This window comes from Pteropus medius, unplaced genomic scaffold, assembly GCF_902729225.1.
Source record: "Pteropus medius unplaced genomic scaffold, Ma_sr-lr_union100, whole genome shotgun sequence".
Lineage (NCBI taxonomy): Eukaryota > Metazoa > Chordata > Mammalia > Chiroptera > Pteropodidae > Pteropus > Pteropus medius.
The window spans coordinates 5,432,002-5,445,725 of NW_024353517.1; the positions used below are offsets into that span (position 1 = coordinate 5,432,002).

Genomic DNA, 13,724 nt, shown 5'->3' on the forward strand with positions numbered 1-13,724 from the left:
GTTCCCTCCTCTTCCTCCCAGGAAATAAAGTGCCCGCTGTGCGCCCACCTTTTGGCAAAGCCACTGCCCGCTGCGGGCGCCCCTCCCCCGCCAGGCGAGCGTCGCGCGGCGGCCCGGCGGGCACCCGCCTTCCCATACCTTACATGGACAAATGCGTGCAGGCAAAGTCAGGAATTCAGGCCCCTGACGTCAGCCTCCAGCTCTCAGGGCACCGCACGGGAGACCGAGGGGGAGGGGGTGGGGACGGTGGGGAGGAAGGAGGGGGAAAGGCACCAACCAGCAGCCGCTCCAGCCCTGCCGAAGTTTCACTTTTTGTCTGTGGGTTCGCTCCCGGCCCCCGCGCGAGCTTTCCCGGGATAAGTAGCTTTAGCGAGCGGGGGACAGCCGGGCACTGCAAGGTAAGGGATGGCTGTACCGCCCGCGGCGCGGGGCGCGGTGCGGGGCGTCGGGGCCGGGCCTGTCCGGGGCTGGGGACAATGGGAGGGGGAGTGCCCGGGCACCTCCTCCTTCGCCTCTGCCTCCGCCTCCAGCCGCCGCCGCCGCCGCCGCTGCCCCTGCTGCCTCCTCCCAGAGGTATTGTTGCAAATCCTCCTTCCTTCCCCCCCACCCTCCGCCCGCGGGCGCCTCGGGAACCCCCAGCCCTCCCCGGGCGCGAGCGCCTCCGGGGTGGCAGGAGCGCGGGCGCGGGGCGTGGAGTGCGCGCCCTGCCCGGGCCGCAGGGCCCGCGGTGCGGAAGTGCCGGCCGCGGCGCAATCACGGGGTGCACGCCGTGGGGGAGGGGACCCCGAGTTTTTCTGGAAGCTCTGACCACCGGCTGGGCGAGATTGGAGCTCTTTCCTACGCGCCCCCTGCCCGGGCTTTGCTCGGCTCCCAGGGGGCGGGGCCACACCCAGCCGCTTAGAGCTTTCGCGGAATCCCAGTTGTCACAGTGGAAGGGGCCTAGGAACCTAGACGTCCAAGCCTCCCATTTTACAGTTGGGGCAACTGAGGTCCAGAGGAAAGGAGGGCCGCCGCCGAAGTCAGTCACTTAAGGCCAAGCTGTAATTAAAGTGGATGGCTCCAGGTTCCTAATTCCCTTTCTCCAAGCATTACTGGAGCACTCACTGTGTGCCAGGCTCTGTGCCGGGTTGTTGGGTCAGAGAGGCAGATGAGGCCCAGTTCCTGCCTTCAAGGAGCACTCAGACAACCACGGAGTCCAACCTTATCCCAGATGGAAAGTGCTGAGTGCTGGAGAAAAGGCTTGGATAAAGTTTTAAGGAGCTCAGGGAAAGGCATTTGATTTCCCGGACCCTGGGGAGACAACAGAGATGGCCCTTTGGAGGGGGACCACTTAATCAGGGAACTTTCTGAAACCAGCCAGCAGCGACATGAAGGGAGAGGTGCTAGGGGAACAGAAAGATCTCTCTGGCTTCCCTTTTAGGGATCCATTGCCTTCCAGCCTTGGATACAAAATGCAAAATCTTAGGGTCACCCTTGAGTTACTTTCCTGGTATCAGATTCACTTAACTTTGTTTCCGATCCTTTCTCTTTTCACCTCTTCCCCCTTTTCTAAATGGCTTGCCTCTCAATAAAACTCATTCTCACTAAGGTGTTAGTGACTTAATAGCTTACCTCTCCCAGAACTTGTGTATTTTAAGAAAGTCCATAGCTTACCGCCCCCAGAACTTGTGTATTTTAAGAAAGCTCATAAGTGAAGGGACGGAAAGCAACAAACTCCTCCCCATCCCCTTCCCATTCCTTACCCTCCCTCACTCTTACAGATAGGGAAACAAAAATAAAGGCCCAGAGAAGGCCGATGCTAGTTTTCCAGTCTGCAGTGGATAATGGTGGACGGTGGGGTACCAGAACTCCCAATAGGGCTCAATGACCAGCTTTCTTCCTTCCTGGGTTCTTGCCAGCACTAGGAGACTGTTAAAAGGAAGTATATTGCATTTAATCTTTGCAAGACAGTCCTTCAACTCTAATACCCGGGCCTTGACAATCTGGAATTTAAACCTTAAGTGGGAGATAAGTAGTTAGGGTTACCTGTCTAAATGGAAGGAGTGAAGGCCTGGGACCTTTGGATCAGGCGGTCCCTTGGGGTCATGCTTCCTGTAAACAGCAGGAGGGCCTAGAGTTGGTTTTGGGGATGGGCAGAGGGAGAAGAATCTGGGCTGCTGAGTTGGTTACTATGCCTGGGACTGAATAGCACCCTTGGGGTGACATATTCTGGTGGAGAGGTCATCGCTTTGGAGGAGGTAGACAGTCCCGGGCAGTGGTTGGTGTGAAAGGAGATTCGGTTATAAAGGGCCTTAAAAATGTCGGTCTTGGGAGTTTGGATGTGACTTGAAGCCATCATTTGACGGTTTTGATCAGGGTGGGACATGATTGAGAGCAGGACTGGCACTGGGAAGTCTTCTGTTGCCCATTTCTAGGCAGAGTGGCAATAATTTGGCCTAAGAATATTGTCAGTGGATGTTCACTCTTTTAAATATATTACTGAGTACCTATCATGCTCCATTGGCAAATATGAAGATTTTATAGCAGGTTCTTGTATTTTAGAGTCAAATAACTTGTATTTCATCAGTTCTAAAACACACTTTTTCAAATTTTAATATTACTGAAATTGGGTTGTCTTATAATTACAGATATGTCATAGTTGAGCAATTTTTCATTCTAAGTTGATGATGGTACATCTTACAATGATTTAGATTTGATAAAATTTGTTAATCATCCTCTGTATGAATATACAGTGCTTTGCACTTTATACAACACTTTCCCATCAGATAGATATTCCATTTGAATCTCAAAAATCCCCCAAGCCTTGGGCCTGGTGACACTGTCATCTCCACTGTAACCCTTGTCCAAGGTCACACGGCTAATTAGAAATGTGCTCAGAATTACAACCCATAACTTTGACTTTTGGTGTTAATATATGACTTGACCCTGCTGTGGAACTAGCATGGGTTAATTGGGAACTGGGGAAGAGTCAGTTTGGATTTGATTTCTGAACTGTGGTTTAAGATGCTGAATGTTGATGGGTTTTTGGCCAAGGGCATAGTGTAACTCACAGGGACTGGAAAGCCCCTTTAGCCCAGAGATTTGCTACTTTTAATGGAAAATGGACAGGGCGATAAAAGATGCCAGGTAACATGGTAAAAACAGAGGATGGAACACGTGGCTATTTACACAGAAAGAGCAGTGCAGGAAGCACACAAGTTTGGGAGCCTAGCTACTGTGAACCAGGACCTGGCTGGCCCTGGGAGTACAAAATTGAGAAGGACACGTCCTGGTCCTGGATGAGCATGCGTGTGTGTGCGTGCACACTGCTCTAGGGGTATATTTCGGTTGCTGGGCACAGAGAGAATGGTGTCTGAAGACGATCTTTGGGGCTGAGTAGGAGTTATCCAAGTGGAAGAAGGACAGGTAAGAGACAACCTGTGAGGTGAATGCAGATGTAGGGAAGATGTATTCTTGAGGCTGTATTTTGAATGGCTAGCATGAAAGGGGCTGTGGGAATTGAAGAAAGTGGAGGACTTTTATTTTTTCTAAGTAGATTTAAATTTATCTTGTAGGCTATAGAGATTCACATGAGAACAAGCATGGGCAGGAGCTCTGGAACCACGTCTGGGAATAAGCATTTGAATAGTAATGCAGGAAGCATAGTTTAAGTCACTGGTTGAGTGAACCTGAGACTTTGACCTTGGGCAGTAGTTAAGAATCTTAGTTCAGTGTGTGCACTGATGGGTGGGGACTTTTCTTGGAATATGGCATGGAAGGCTGTGCAGTGCTGGCAGAAATCGAGGAGAGGAAGGGGAGGTAAGGTTGTGCTGCATGCAGGGAGTTCCTATCTGGTTGGAAATCCCTGAGTTTGAAGGTGTGTATGAAGCAGAGAACATGAGAGTGACAGGAAGGGAGGAAAGAATGGAAGTGTGTTGTGGGACCGCTCCAGGTTGTCCGGGGGCATGGAGGAAATAGATGGCTAGTGTACAAGTCACAGAGGAAATAAATGGCCAGGTCACAGAAATGAGAGAGGACATAGATGTATCCTTGAGGACTTCCTCTCTTCTGACTTTCCGCAAATAGGGTGAGTGGGTGGCCAGAGGGTTAATGGCATTTATGCTTGGAAGCAGCTCAACCACAGAATTGAAGGTAGAAAATGTTAATCTTTCTGTTCTTCTTTCCAATAATAATAGTAATAATAATAACTTTGAAAATTTTTTGAGTGCTTGACATTCTCATACTGATTCATTAAAGTAGGTTTTATGATTATCAGTTTCATTTCACAGATGAGACAATGAGTTTGGTTAAATAGGGTTACCCAACTACTAAGTGATGTGGCTGAGTTTCCAACCTTGCCTGATCTATAACTTCGTCACCACTCTTTTATGTGTTCATAGAATGAAAAGTTCAAATCCACATTGTTTTTCAGTGCTGTTCCTTGGAATTTAATTCAGTATACATTTATTGGGCCCTGATAGGATCATAATTGAGGATTTACCTGGGTGAGCAGGCTTCTCAATTCCACACTGGTTCTTCTCACCATTCCGTCTCTTAAGATTCTACCATTTCTTCTACCTTTTGGGCATTTTCTCTCTCCATAACTAGCTGGACGTAAGGATTTTTTCCAATTTTATTGAGATATTATTGACATATATCGCTGTATAAGTTTAAGATGTACAGCATAATGGGTTGACTTACATATATTGCAAAATGATCACCATCATAACTTTAGTTAGCATCCATCATTTTATGTAAAAAAAAAGAAAAAGATCCTTGTAATGAGAACTCTTCGGATTTACTCTTTCATGTATAGCATAGAGTGGTGTTAACTATAGTTACCGTGTTGTACCTTACATCCCTGGTGAAAAGGATTTGATAAGGATTTGAGAGGCAGTTGGGGCACTGAAATAACAAAGTAGGGAGGTGATGAAGTGTTGATCTCAGTTATTGTCCTTGATCTATGGCTCCTGGGACAATGCTAGGTGTTCTCTGGAGTTGAGCCAAATAGCTCCTTTTGGATCCTGCCCTCCCTGGGTCATGCACACCCCTTCTTCCAAGAAGGCTTGCAGGCTCAGGACTCTGAGGGATCAAGTCAAGTCCTTTTTGTGGCTTGCTTGCCTCAGGTAGGTCATTTGCATTTCGGTGATTCCCAGATACAGGCACAGACACCAGGAATAGCACCCTGCAAAGTAAATAAGACCTTGGTGTCTTCATCTTTGAATCCATATCATCTCTGGTGCCCTGAAGGTGTTCAGTAACTGTGAAATGAAAGAATAGTGTTCACTGACACAGTATAAGCACGAATCAGCACTTGACCTTTTATGTTTGCTTGTCTTTGTCTCCCCTCCATTTTAAACTAAGCTTCATTAGGATCGCAAGGGTACCTTTGTTACTGATCATGTTCTTAGTGTCCAGAGGAGTGCCTGGGACACGGTAGGTGTTCTGGAAATATTTGTTAGATGAAGAAAGGCATTGAGTTAGTTCACTGTAACCACAGATAGCCATGTTGGGGGAGGGGTACTGTTTTTATTGACCCAGAAGCTTGGGCCTCTAGAGTCTCAGGACTGGATTGAGAATCTATGCTGTACCTGCCACAGAAGGTATTGGGCAGTCCCACTGTCAGGGTCAAGATTAGGGGACTGGTAGTGCAGAGCTGAGTCTCTAAACTAGCTCTCCTGAGTAATTGCAATTAAAACTGCTCTTTCACTTTTCTCTCACAGTCAGGTGGTTCTGTGGTCCGAACATTCCTGTTTCCTTATTCATGCCTTTTCTAATGTGTTTTCTCTACCTGGAGTTCTTGGCCTCTCTCCATTGTCCCTGCCTGTTGTAAACCTTTGACCCTTTCATTTCAAAGTCAAAACCCACCTTGTGATATGAAGCCATTCCCAGATTCCTGCCCGCTTCAACCCTACGAACATGTGTGATCACATCCCCCTCAACCTCTTGTATTTAATCCAGCACATGTGTACTGAGTGAATACCATATGCCGGACAGAAAGACTGACTAGATACTGGCTTACGAAGACAAGGGTCTGTTTTCAAGGATTTCGATTCTAGCATAGGAAAGAGATTAAAATAGAACATGGTAAGGCCTTACTAGAGTGATAAACAAAGGACTAATGGGAGCACTAAGAAAGGAGCGACCAAGCACCTGAAAGAACAGGTGAATACTCATGGAAAAGAAGACATTTGGGTTGGGGTTTGAAGAGTGAATAGGAGAGTTCGTATGGTGGACAGGCGTGGAAGAGCTTTCAAAACAGTGAGACCTTGATATATGTATATACACACAGGCCTGAGGCCTAAGAGGGTTTGGAGTAGAAGGGTATGTTGGAGATCACTGCGAAAGGTGGTTCTGGCTAGGGAGGGTTAGATGGTAAAGGCTGATAGGATGAGCTAAGGATGATGGCAGTGGTGGGAGTGTGGGGGCAGCAGAGTTTTCGTTACTTTTTGAGCCAAGAGAGCCTCTCTGCTTTAGAGAGCTTTGATGGCAGAGTGATAGCAGGTCAAAACCATAGGCAGGGACCTGCTTAGGAGGCGGCTGAAATGTTCTACGGCAGGAGGGCCTGCACCAGGTCAGCAGAGTAGAGAGGGGAAGAAAGGATTCTGGAAGCTGCTTGCTGTTAGAATCATATCAGGCAGCTGAGTTCTTATTCTTGTCCTTCTAATTATTTGCTAGCTTATCAGCCTTGGCTGGAAAAACTGTTTTATGTGATCAGAGCTTGTAGATAGTAGGAGAACCAGCAAGCTGGCAGCCAGTTCCTGCCTTAGAGGCGTGGCTGGGGCCATGGTGGCCAAAGCGACCTGCTTCCTCATTGTATAGGTGAGGAAACTGAGGCCCCAGGAAAGGGACAGAGTTGCTTAGTCACACCTTTGTTAGCTGAGCTGGAATTGGGGTGTGGCCAGCCTCCTTTCAAAGGTGTTTTTGATTCTGTTTCTGCTGAGCCAGGCCTGACACATTCTTCTCCTTTTGCCCCTACCCCTCCGGGGGCTGTGCTTTGGGTAATTTGGGAGGGGATTTGACTTAGAGATCTTGTTTCTGGGCTTGAACCTTGTGCTTTGCACTTTGAAAACAAAGGGATTACTGATGGTTGCCTTTGAGTTTGTGTGTGGTTTGGGGATTTATTTCTTTTGCTGCCATTTATGCCTGTGGCTTGTTTGCAGGAACCAAGCTTCTGACTCCTTGGTAACTCCCAGGTCCTTTGCTTGTGACACAGCCCCACCCCCACCCTCAGCATTCCCTTTTTTTAAAAAATTTATTTTTGCCTGCCTAAAGGTTTTCAGGCTGCCAGTATTGATCTGTTACAGGGTAGATCCTCCTGTTTTTTACTTCCTTCTTAAAACACCCATCTCAACCCATCTCACAGAACCCATTAGTATTTCATAGGCTTCATAGCACTTTTCATGGAGCAAGTGCCTTTTACAGTTGGTTTTATTACATTGTTCCCAACTGCTATCCAAGAGATGGGTCAGCAGGATCAGTCTTGTCTTGCAGAGTGTGGGCAAGGGTTCAGGGGGTGGGGGAAACCTTCCCACAGGGTGCTTGGCCTTAAGTGGCAGAGTGAGAATCAGTCTCCTGTATCCAAAGCTCCTGTCCTACTCCTCAGCTTCACTAAGTGAGCGTGAGAAATTGATGTGAAAGTCCTTACACAGGCAAGAACCGTTATTATTTCATTGTGTGCTAATTAGTAACAGTAGCTGCCTGTGTCTGGGACTTTGGAAGGCAACTGAGAATGAGTTTGAAGACTCTTGAGTCCTGAGGATCTGGGCTTTACCATGCCATCATTTTGGCAGTAACATCACCAATAGTTTTTGGTATAGGAAAAACAAAGACCTGTGTTTGAGCCACCCGCACTAGCCCTGTGATCTTAAGCAAGTTCCGGAATATCCCCGAGTGAGCCTTAGTTACCTTTAAATAGAGATCATATGATATATCATAGTGCATTTGAGAGAACCAGAGAAATTTTGATGATGTTGCTTTATAAATAATAATATACTGTATAATGTGGCAATTCCTGGTGCCCAGTGTGGTGTCTATAACACAGGGATGGCACTTTGCCTTACTGATGGATATCGTGAAGTTTAGAAGCAGATAGCTCCAAGTTCAAATCCTAGCACTGCCACGTAATGGAGGGTGCTCCCTTGGGTGGTCACAGGCACGACTTGGCTTACTGACTGACTCATTTTTAGACCTCTATTAATGAGGGCACCACTGTTGAGAATAGTGCACTCAGCAAAGTGGAGTGAGTGCCACAGACATTCACAGGCATTCTAGGCTATGCAGACAGATGGTTCATCATCAGAGAATGGCTGCGCAGTATCCCTTCTTCCACTGTGACCATCTCACTCTTTTGGGTTTTGTTTGTGTTGTGTTTTTCAGCCTTGCAGGGTTTGCTTCTGCTGCAGTGATTGCTTGTGTCATGGACTTACATCAAAGCCCCCAGTAGTTCAAATGGAAAATTGGTGGTGAGAGGTGGTGTAAGGTCTTCCTCAGAAACTTGTGTGGGAACTTTTCATGGGGCAGGTCAGTGAAAGGATCAGGGCAGGGCAGGGTTATTTCGCTGACCTTCAAAAAATGTGCTTTGGACTCGTTCCACCTCCAGTACTGGCATTTTTCCTGCCATAGCCATTGTCAGCATTTCTTAGTCATTCAGGCCATCAGCCAGCTGCCCAGCTGCCACATTGCAGAGGGTTTCAAGAGGTAGAGGACCTTCTCCATTAGGAGAAGATGGTTGTGGGCAAATGTAGTGTGAGTTCCTTGGCATTTTTAGGAGACCACATTTTGGTTATTAAGGGATTCCTGTCCTTAATATTAACCTCAGTTTTCTTATCTGTAAAAATGGCTATTGTAACAATACTGGCTTCAAAGTTAGAGGGACTGTACCTTCTCGTTTTCTCATGATAGCACTGGTTTATGCTTGTGTCCTGGTGTAGTATTAATCGTGACCCCTTTCACTCTCAGAGGTGTTCTCATTTGGTGGATTAATCATATGGTTACCCTTCTTGTGAGCATTGAATGAGGTCATGTATCTAATGCATAAGGCCAGGCCTAAGGTAAAAACCCAACGAACTCTGCTGTTTTGTTAGAGGAGAGGCTGGGTGCTTGAGAAACGTTTTTGTTTCTTGTTTTTTTTTTTTGTTTTGTTTTTGTTTTTTCAGTGAATTACGTTCATAAAGGTAAAGTTCGAGGATGTTTGAAGGGGGAGCCTAGATTGTAGGCACTTAAGAGTTTATTAGGGTTGATAAAACATGTTAATATCTGCTTAAAATATAAGAAAGTGCAACGAGAGAGGTCAAATGAAGAAGTTTTGGAGCATGTGAGTCCACTGGAACATGTGTGGAAGCTTGTTGGGAGGGTCAGACATTGAAGGACAGGAAGGCTTAGTCCTTCCTGTGATGGGGCAGCTAAAATGGCTCTGGCTGCTAATAGTTAAGAAATAAGATTGATTCTCTGTCCCCGTGTGTACTTTAGCTGTTTTTTTTTTTTTTTTTTTGGTAGTTATTTATTCAGTGACCCATCTTGATAAAGATCTCTAACTATAACTGCCAATGCAGTACTAAATTCTGTGCCAAGAGGTCACCAGAGTAAACTGTACTTACTCTTCATGATGACTTTTCACTGACTATGGTTCTTGTTTAGTTTCCAGGAAGAAGAAGAAAAAAAACTTAGATGGCATCTGGAGCTTCTGTCTTGTTTGGTATGAAAAGGAGTCATTTTCAGGAACTGCAGTAGGGAGTTGCCACACAGAGGGCGGGGTGTTCCTTGTCATGGGAAAAGCAAACTCTGGTAGTGAGCCAGAGGGAAAGGGGCAACTTTTCTTAGAATGAGGTGAAAGGTAGGTCAGCTTTCCAGCCGTCTGTCATTTCCAACCTGTAAATCTCTCCTTTTAGCCACAACCTGGCAGCTTTACTTGGAGAATATTAGGGTTCCAGTAATGGCAGCTGGATAGGACCCTAAAGTTACATTTATGCATCTATTTGGCATTTTCTTCTGTTTGTTTATTCAATATCATGTGCCAAGTGTACTTGTGAATGAAGGAGTGAAACTCACCTGAGTTTGGAAGATGGAAACATGAATGCTGTGTGATCCCTGACTCCAAGGATATCACTTAAATAATCAAGACAGTATGTAAAAGTATGTGCAAAGATATCTGGTGGCTCTGACTGGTCGCTGACTAACTCTAGGCACTGGGGGATGAATGGGAATTTGTTTGATGAGCTAGAGAAGGAGAGGGTTGTTAAGCAAGGTTAGTACCATGGACAGAGACATGGAGGTGAGAAAGTGCATGGTGCTTTGGAAAATTTGAGTCTGTGAGGACCTGTTGCCTAGTAGAGAGGCCATGGAGATGAGGGCGAAAAGGTGGCTTGGGACTTAGATTGATGAGGTGTTGACTGCTGCACTGATGAGTTGAGACTGCACTATGGAAGGAATGTTAGGTAGGGAAGTGAGGTGGTTGGATAGGTGCTTTAGGAAAATAACTGCTCATGGTTTGCTGGATGGATTGGAGTGGGTACTGGTGATGGTAAGATGTACTGCAGTAGCTTAGGCAAAACATAAAGCAAGGATGAATTAGGACTGAAGCAGTGGATATGAGGGACATTTCACAGGTAGAATAGAGATCATCCGTTCTCATTTAAACAAGAGTAACTGCATACCCTGAGCAAATGACACATGCAAAGTCTGCAGCTCTGGTCCAAACATGACCCCAAGGTGATCCAATTCTTTGCCTAGTGTCTTTAGAAGGGTGACAGAGTGCATGGCTGTTGAGTTAGCTATCTGTCAAGAGGAAGATCTCTACCTAGTTTTATATATTAAGAGTTCCATGAAACCTCTTAATTAATGAAGTTAGCTCTTTTTTAGAGTTATTGAATTTCTAATCACTGGAGATCTTCAAGCAGTGGCTGGTTGAAATATTACAGTGAAAACTCAGGCATTGGTTCAAGAATTGATATACAATGTCTTTGAGGTCTATCAAACGTGATTATTTTTACCTGCCTCTCTCCCCGCTCCCTCTCTTCCCTTCTTAGAAAAGATACTTTTAACAATCTTACTTGGGGGTCCTGTACCCTTTTGCTTCGTTAGGATCATTTTAGCCACACTGGACGAAAGGCAGAGTCAGAAGTGGATGATTAGGCACTAAGAATGGTGGGCTACCGTTCTTGTGGAGTAACGAGGAGCCACTATTTTGGTGCCAGTAAGTTAACACCCACTCATCAGGGAGGTCTTTGTATCCTAGGGCAGCCTGCATGAACTTGATCAAAATGGAATGAATCCACCAGTACAGTTATGACACTGTCACCAGTTGCCATTTTTATAGTTCTTTACAGTTAATCATATGTTTTTCTACAAATTATAGGTAAATCCTCACAATAGTCCTGTGAGTAGTTATTATTATTGTCCAAGTTTTACTGATCAGGAATGTGAAGCTGAGAAAGATTGACTTGCCCAGGGCTCAAGTTGATTAGATATTGAACTAGGACTTCTATTTGAATTTTCTGTTAGCACAGTTTCAGATTCCTCTTGTTCCCAGCCTGAGAAGATCCTCAAGACAGGCTTTAGCTTCTGTTCATAGTGATATCCTTAACATTTATCGTGGATCCTGATATATTGTAAGAATTTAACAAATGTTAAATTCATATGTTGAATGAACATATGAATGAATACTCTCAGTGAAGTAATAATGACAACTTGAGTTTTAAGAGTATCTTTAGTAATGAAAAGGCTAATTGAGCTCCACTAAACCATCAGTCTGTTATCAAAAGACAATGAAAAAGAACTCATTTAAAAATACATTTATTCAACTTCATTAAAAACAAACAAACAAAAAAACACCATCAAAACTCTTTTACCTGAATACCTCTCTGATCTTTTATGAGACTGTAACCCTAATCTTAACCCACAAAAAGTGCACGTCCCCTTTTCTGTATGTATACAATGTTTCCTTCCACTTAATATTCTTACCAAAAAGCTCCTCCTTCTTTTTGTCTGGGCTTTGTATTTATTTTTTAAGTAACCAGAGATCTTTTGAAATTGATAAATCCTGCTTTAGGCATTTACCCGTGTGGGCACTAGGATAATTTTTATTTTAAAGCAATTAAATGCAATTCAGCATCTTAAAAAAATGTAATGATAAACATCGGTGGACAAATAGCTCTTGATCCTTCTAAATTATTTCCTAAAGACAATTATATTTTTCGGCACTTCTACTTTTCCTTACAGTGATTATCTTTTTATCCCTTGTATCTTTTTATCCCAAATGATGTGATGATGTGGTCATCTGACTAGATATCTAATTTCCTCAGGGACTTAGTAGAAAATGCTTTGGAGGGTCAGACAGGTTTGGGTTCAAATCATGGCTCAGCCTTTTTTTAGCACACAGCCTTGAATATATATATGGTTGCTCAGCCTCTCTGAAGCTCCCAGTTCCTCATCTGTAGAAGGAGATAATGGTGCCTTCCATATAATGTGATTGTTGAAGGAATTCTGTGGTCAATGTAGAAAAGACCAAAGCTTGCCATGTGATACTACTGAAACAATATTTTCTCTGTCCTCTTTTTTCTTTGTCAGCCCACCAGAGGATAACACACCCCACATCTTTTCCCTTGTTTCCCCATAGAGTATGACCCATAGTAGGCCTTAAATAAATGTTTGTTGACTGGCTAAATAAGTTTTAAGTTCTTTCAAAAGAGAATTATAGACACAAACATACCAAATATTTTTATTACTTTTCATGCAAGTTACCATACAGCTTCCAGAAAGACTGTACTAATTTGTAGATTCATTAGCAGTATGTGAATCTACTTTTTTTCGATATATTCATCAGTATTTAATTTTATAACTTGCATTTTTTGCTAAATTAATATGTAAGAAATGATTTCATTATGTTTTTAATTTACATTTCCTTAATTATGAAAAAAATTCCCAAGTAATGGTTTTAGAACTTGTTTCCCTTGTGTGAACTATCAAATGGCAATATATAAAGATAATCTGGGCTAGAGAAGTTTGCTATGAAAGAGCTAAAAATGTTTAGTGTTTTGAGTTGCCTGAACTTTATTTATGTATTACTTTATTCATTTGGTCAATGTCGATTGAGCACCTACTGTGTGTCAGTCACTATTCGAGGGGCTACACGTACTACAAATAAAAAATAAATGAATAAAGTCAGTGATCTCTAGTCCAACCTCCTCATTTAACATATGTGGTCGCCAAGACCTGGAAGAGTGAAGTTATTTACCTAAGAGTCATACAGCTTGTTGAGTAGCAAAGCCAACCATTTATTTGAATAGTAACTGTGATTTCAGATGTTTTGTGTAAGTAGCCTTTTAAACCATGGAAACATCTTGGAAAGTTCAGAGTTATGATTTCTAAACAACATCTCCAATGTGTATCTATACTAAGAAAGCTGAGCCCTGATTTTTGATTTAGAAAATATGATCACATGTTTCTTTAGTCTCATATAGAACTCCTTCCCGGATCTCTCTGCCTCTTAAATTTTTAGAATAGGACTAAAAACCAAAATAATTCTGACCCAAGCACTTTGGACCAGCTGTGAACCTTTTTGGACATGTTTTTGGTAAATGGAAAAAAATAGATGACATATTTCTCTATCAAATAAAATAGTCAATTTAGATTTAATAAGGCAGTTATCTTCAAGTAATAAAAATTCAACTAACTTGCCATAACTATCTTGTTTAAAGTCAATTAAGAGCCTCATATTCCTCACTTGCTGGGTAAAATTTAATAGA

General features: G+C 43.8%; 1 protein-coding gene across 17 annotated transcripts in view; it reads left to right on the plus strand.

Annotated features, from left to right (window-relative positions):
* Positions 1-265: 265 nt before the first annotated feature.
* The window catches only part of LPP (LIM domain containing preferred translocation partner in lipoma), a 605,586-nt gene continuing 592,127 nt past the window's right edge, over positions 266-13,724 (plus strand). For 12 of the 17 annotated variants that reach the window (XM_039850695.1, XM_039850680.1, XM_039850696.1 and 9 more), the window contains exon 1: positions 266-398. The gene's annotated coding sequence lies outside the window, so the exon portion shown is untranslated. Of the gene's footprint in view, positions 399-477; positions 574-9,618; positions 9,677-13,724 lie in introns of those variants that run through there. The other 5 variants (XM_039850689.1, XM_039850681.1, XM_039850683.1 and 2 more) reach the window with 4 other exon arrangements.